This window comes from Ovis aries, chromosome 1 (assembly GCF_016772045.2).
Source record: "Ovis aries strain OAR_USU_Benz2616 breed Rambouillet chromosome 1, ARS-UI_Ramb_v3.0, whole genome shotgun sequence".
Taxonomy (NCBI): Eukaryota; Metazoa; Chordata; class Mammalia; order Artiodactyla; family Bovidae; genus Ovis; species Ovis aries.
The window spans coordinates 108,086,216-108,092,215 of record NC_056054.1 but is presented as its reverse complement, the minus strand read 5'-3'; the positions used below and the strand labels follow the sequence as shown (position 1 = coordinate 108,092,215).

The window sequence follows — 6,000 nt, the reverse complement described above, 5'->3', positions numbered from 1 at the left end:
AAAGAATCTGCCTGCAATGCAGAAGACCTGGGTTCGAACCATGGGTTGGGAAGATTCCCTGGAGAAGGGAATGGCAAACCACTCCAATATTATGGTTTATGATATTTTGTTAAGTTCTAAGTGAAGTCGCTCAGGCGTGTCTGATTCTTTGCGACCCCATGGACTGTAGCCTACCAGTATCCTCTGTCTATGCAATTTTCCAGGCAAGAATACTGGAGCGGGTTGCCATTTCCTTCTCCAAGAGATCTTCCCAACCCAGGGATTGAACCCGGGTCTCCTGCATTGTAGGCAGATGCTTTACCATCTGAGCCACCAGGGAAGTCAGCCCAAATTGACTAAGATATTCCCTCTGAAAAAATAAGATGCACATCTGTCTGCCTAATGGGTTGCAACTACCATTTTGTCTAAAGGTGAAGAGATTCTCCCCAGTACCATCTCAGTGCCTAACAGTAAGGGAGCAGGTTAGACATTAGATTCTCTGCAGAAATGAGAAGTCCAGTTCCCACCTCTCCCCTCTCTTTCAGACTGTCTCACCTTCTTGGCTCCTTCTTCTGTCTTTGAATAAAACAGTGTGATTCTGGTACTCCAGAGAGAAAAGGCCTGGAAAACAAAGACTGCAACTTATGACAAAACTGGAAAAGAGGTTTGATTTCCACAAACTAAAGAAAAGAGGTATTTTGTGAATAACTCACAAGAGTTATCTTGTGGAAGGAGTTATTTTTCACAAATGAAGTCTTAAACTTTCCTGTCCAAAATTGGCAGTTGTGAGTGACAGTGGCAAATATTACTGTACTGTTACTGGGAGAAAATTATAAAGAAATAAATAGTAAAAAATAGTAAGGGGACTTCCCTGGCAGTCCAGTGGTTAAGAGTCTGAGTTCCCAATTCAGGGGGTCCAGGTTCGATTCCTGATCAGGGTACTAGATGCCACAAACCTCAACTAAGAGTTCACATGCTGTAACAAAGGTTGAAGATCTCGTTGCATGCCACAACTCAGACCTGGCACAACCAAAATAATAATAATAATAATAATAATAACAAAGATTACTGTCTTTGGTAAAATCATCACTCCTGTGGAAGCTGGGCTGGACAGGAGACAGTGGTAGCAGAGCAGGTGAGAGCCTCCTAGTGGAAACCTAACCATACATCAAATACGAATTGAAGTCCTTGTGGTGTGACCATACAAGGGAGACATGGTAGATGATATATGTCTTGCTATGAATGTCCTCTTTGCTGGGTTTGCTTTTCACTAGGTCCTTTCCAGCAGAAACTGTAAGTCACGCTGTTTTGAAAACCATTGTGATCCCTCTTTTCAGAGCTGTTTCCATGTCTTAGGCTGACATATAGCTCCTCTGGGCCCACTGACAGGTGCCCAGTGACCCTGACCTCTCTTGAGAGACCTAGTCCTTTTTGAAGAGCCCAGATGCCCAACTCTAATTTGCTTCTTAAGAGCCAGCAGGACCCTGGGGTCAGACTAGAGCAGCTCCTCAGAGCTCCAGATATCCAACATACAGAATGAAGACTCAGGATCTTACTGGTGGCAGGGAGAGACAGTGATTCACAGTGTCAGAAATCGAAGCCTCCAATCCTAAATTCATGAGCAGAATAAGTATTAGTGGAGCTGAGCATGGGGGATAATGTGAACACTGTAGCTTCAGCATGGATTGCTAGTCTTCTGTTTCTTTGTGCAATTCCTGTCCTTGTGGAAAGTAGGAGTTGGACTAGAGACATTCTGCAAATTTCTGTTGGCATTTCATAAGAATAACGAATGCACTAAGCTCCTTATAATCTTTCTCTTTTTCATGAAAGTAATATCGTCAATCAAATCTTCATTGATCACTCATTGTGTGCCCTGGCATTTAGCAGTGGGCTGGGGACTTTAATTGTGATTCACACAGTCAGGTCAGGAAGCAACAGTTTGAACTGGATGTGGAACAACAGACTGGTTCCAAATAGGAAAAAGAGTACATCAAGGCTGTATACTGTCACCCTGTTTATTTAACTTATATGCAGAGTACATCATGAGAAACGCTGGGCTAGATGAAGCACAAGCTGGAATCAAGATTGCCGGGAGAAATATCAATAACCTCAGATATGCAGATGACACCACCCTTATGGCAGAAAGTGAAGAGGAACTCAAAAGCCTCTTGATGAAAGTGAAAGAGGAGAGTGGAAAAGTTGGCTTAAAGCTCAACATTCAGAAAACGAAGATCATGGCATCCCTTCCCATCACTTCATGGGAACTAGATGGAAACACTGTCAGACTTTATTTTTTTGGCTCCAAAATCACTGCAGATGGTGATTGTAGCCGTGAAATTAAAAGACGCTTACTCCTTGGTAGAAAAGTTATGACCAAACTAGATAGCATACTCAAAAGCAGAGACATTACTTTGCCGACTAAGGTCTATCTAGTCAAGGCTATGGTTTTTCCAGTGGTCATGTATGGATGTGAGAGTTGGACTGTGAAGAAGGCTGAGCGCCAAATAATTGATGCTTTTGAACTGCGGTGTTGAGAAGACTCTTGAGAGTCCCTTGGACTGTAAGGAGATCCAACCAGTCCATTCTGAAGGAGATCAGCCCTGGGATTTCTTTGAAGGAATGATGCTAAAGCTGAAACTCCAATACTTTGGCCACCTCATGAGAAGAGTTGACTCATTGGAAAAGACTGATGCTGGGAGGGGTTGGGGGCAGGAGGAGAAGAGGACGACAGAGGATGAGATGGCTGGATGGCATCACTGACTCGACAGACATGAGTTTGGGTGAACCCCGGGAGTTGGTGATGGACAGGGAGGCCTGGCGTGCTGCAATTCATGGGGTCGAAAAGAGTCAGACAGGACTGAGCGACTGAACTGAACTGAACTGGGGACTTTAAAAGGCAAGGCTCCTACTCTCCAAATGGCTCCATGTGCTGAACTGCAACACATATTTAGCTAAATGAAGTACTAGAGAAAGGAGAAATCAAAGTGAACAGGAGTGGTCAGAGGAGGGGTGACGATTTGTATTGCCCCTTAGAACTGGGAATAATAGAGGAAGTGTTATTATTATTATTAGGAACAGTGTCTTTTTCAAGGTAGAATTGAGGCTACCAGTGACCCTCTTCATTCTATGTGAAAAGTGTGTCTGCACAGTGACTCATCTAAAAAAATGTTTCTTCTCTCATGGAGTGGATTCATCATAGTTATTTAATAATTGCACCCCAAGAAATTAGCTAAGTCTCGGTCAGGTCATGCAAGCATCAGTATCCACATACTTCAAGGATAATTACCATGGATTCCATACCATTGTGTACTTATTATATGTTACATAGACAATACCCATATTATGTCTTCTTGCATTAGAGAGTGAAATAAGTCAATCTTCTGGTCCCAGAGTTTTTCATAGTCAAGGTTCTCACATGTCATCTTCTATTCAGATAAAAGTCCCAATCTGTGACGTAAGCTAAGATACTCAGGTCCCTAAAGGACAAGAGATTAGAGGAGATCTCATTCTGTTCTGCTCAGGGGCTGAAGGTATAGGAAACATCACATTTTCCTAGCACTGAGGGGCCACTGGAACCCATTCTCCATCAGCAGACCTGGAGATCCCAGCTGTGAAGGGCCACCATGCTGGCCAGTACGACTCTGGAGCTGACAATGGCCACAGTCCCATCCAGAGCAAGGTGATGAATATCCCTGTAAGAAGGAAGTTTCACACTCATTCATCTCAGACAGAAATCCCCAAACCAACAGCCAGAAATCATGAGGAAATCCCAGGAGATCCCAGCGATCAGTGCTGTGGAGAACCAACAACAATTTGAGGATGGATTTCCTTTACAAGTTAAACTGCTGACATCTTTCTTTCTTTTTTTTTTTTTTCATGGAAGAAAACACAAAGGGGGCTGACTTGGCATTAGAAACAAATAAGATGAGAAGGACAAATGATCATGTCTCTAGAAAATACACAGAATTATATTTCCCCAAATTTATAAAGATACTATTGAGGAAACAACCTCTGATAATGTTAGTGGGGATGAGGGAATGGAAGGAATACACAATGACCAAGAGCCAGGCTCTTTGCTGAGATCCTGGTATGGGAATTTGTGAGTCTAATGGGCATCACCAGTCCTCTCTGATAGCCCCACTTTGAGTCTGTTAATTCCAGCGTCTTGTCCTGTCCTCACCCTCAGGTTTCCCAGGACCCAGACTGTCCTGGGGGATGTGGTGGAACTTTGCTGTAAGGTTTGAAGCTGCTCCCACATGCTTCCAGTCCTGTACTGGCTTTATCATGAGGGCATCAATCTGGGGAACAACTTAGCACCCTCTGGAGGAGGAGCATTTCTCAACCTCTCCCTGACCACCAAACATTCTGGAAACTACTATAAGGCCGACGGAAGCCTAGGGGTCCAGCTCAGTGAACTGGTGCCACTCTTTGTCTCAGGTGGGTTGACGGTCCCTGGATACAGAAAACAAAAGTGAAAGTCGCTCAGTCGTGTCTGACTCTTTGCGACCCCACGGACTATACAGTCAATGGAATTCTCCAGGCCAGAATTCTGGAGTGGGTAGCCTTTCCTTTCTCCAGGGGACCTTCCCAACCCAGGGATGGAACCCAGGTCTCCCACATTGCAGGCAGATTCTTTATCAGCTGAGCCACAAGGGAAGCCCAAGAATACTGGAGTGGATAGCCTACTCTTCTCCAGTGGATCCTCCCAACCCAGGAATCGAACCAGGGTCTCCTGCATTGCAAGTGGATTCTTTACCAACTGAGCTATCAGGGAATCCCCAGATACAGGGATAGTATTATAATCAATGAGTTTTTATTGGTAACACATGGGGAATTTAAGAAAAGAGGTGGAAGTATCTAGGTGATGTTGGCCAAGTGGGAGGAGTAGGAGAAAATGAGCTCATTCCAAGTTTGACTGCTTTTGTTCTCTCTGCACTAACCTGAAAAGTACACACAATATTTAGATAAAATTACATGAATTTATATTTACCATTCCTGCATAGTATCAGTAAGGATTCCAGGGCCCATTACTGATATAGATTGGATTTGGGAAAAAAAGAGAGAAAAGAAAAAAGAAAACCTTCAAAAATTTGCTCAATTATTTTTATGGTTTACAATTTTCTAAGGTTCCATGCAGTGGGCAATGTTTCCCTATTACTAATTTTGCAATATGTCATTTTCCCCTGCATGTAGTCACTTGAGACTAAAATCATTAACACATTCTTCCATGCTTGACTTTTAAATAAAAAGTCCAATTATTAAATGTAATTTAACAATTTCAATAGACAAAATTAGTTTATACTCAATGGAGTAGGATATAATAATAGTTATATTTAAATAAATTAAAACAACTTAGTACAATATTTTCTCTTTTACTTATCCATTTCTTTTCAGTTACCCTTCTCATTACAAAAACAGAGACTCCTTTATGAATTCATGAATTTATTTTACAGATCATAAGTGGCCATCTACACCTACATGTCTGGTGGTTGATACTGGGTATGGGTTGGGACCTCGACCAGAACAGTCAATTAGAGAGTGAATGTAAATGTGATCTGGATTCTCGGGAAGTGTGGTGGCCTCAGGATAGGCCTTTTTACATATTGGCTTCAGTTCAGTTCAGTTCAGTTCAGTCCCTTAGTCGTGTCAGACTCTTTGCGACCCCATGAATTGCAGCACGCCAGGCCTCCCTGTTCATCACCAACTCCCGGAGCTCACTCAGACTCACGTCCATCAAGTCAGAGATGCCATCCAGCCATCTCATCCTCTGTCATCCCCTTCTCTTCCTGCCCCCGATCCCTCCCAGCATCAAAGTCTTTTCCAATGAGTCAACTCTTCACATTAGGTGGCCAAAGTACTGGAGTTTCAGCTTTAGCATCATTCCTTCCAAAGAACACCCAGGGCTGATCTCCTTCAGAATGGACTGGTTTGATCTCCTTAGAGTCCAAGGGACTCTCAAGAGTCTTCTCCAACACCACAGTTCAAAAGCATCCATTCTTCGGCGCTCAGCCTTCTTCACAG

General features: G+C 43.2%; 1 non-coding gene across 1 annotated transcript; it reads right to left on the bottom strand.

The window, feature by feature from the left end:
* Positions 1-247: 247 nt before the first annotated feature.
* Positions 248-319, bottom strand: TRNAC-ACA (transfer RNA cysteine (anticodon ACA)). The gene has a single exon. It is a non-coding gene; the product is annotated as a tRNA-Cys (tRNA).
* Between the last annotated feature and the right edge of the window lie 5,681 nt (positions 320-6,000).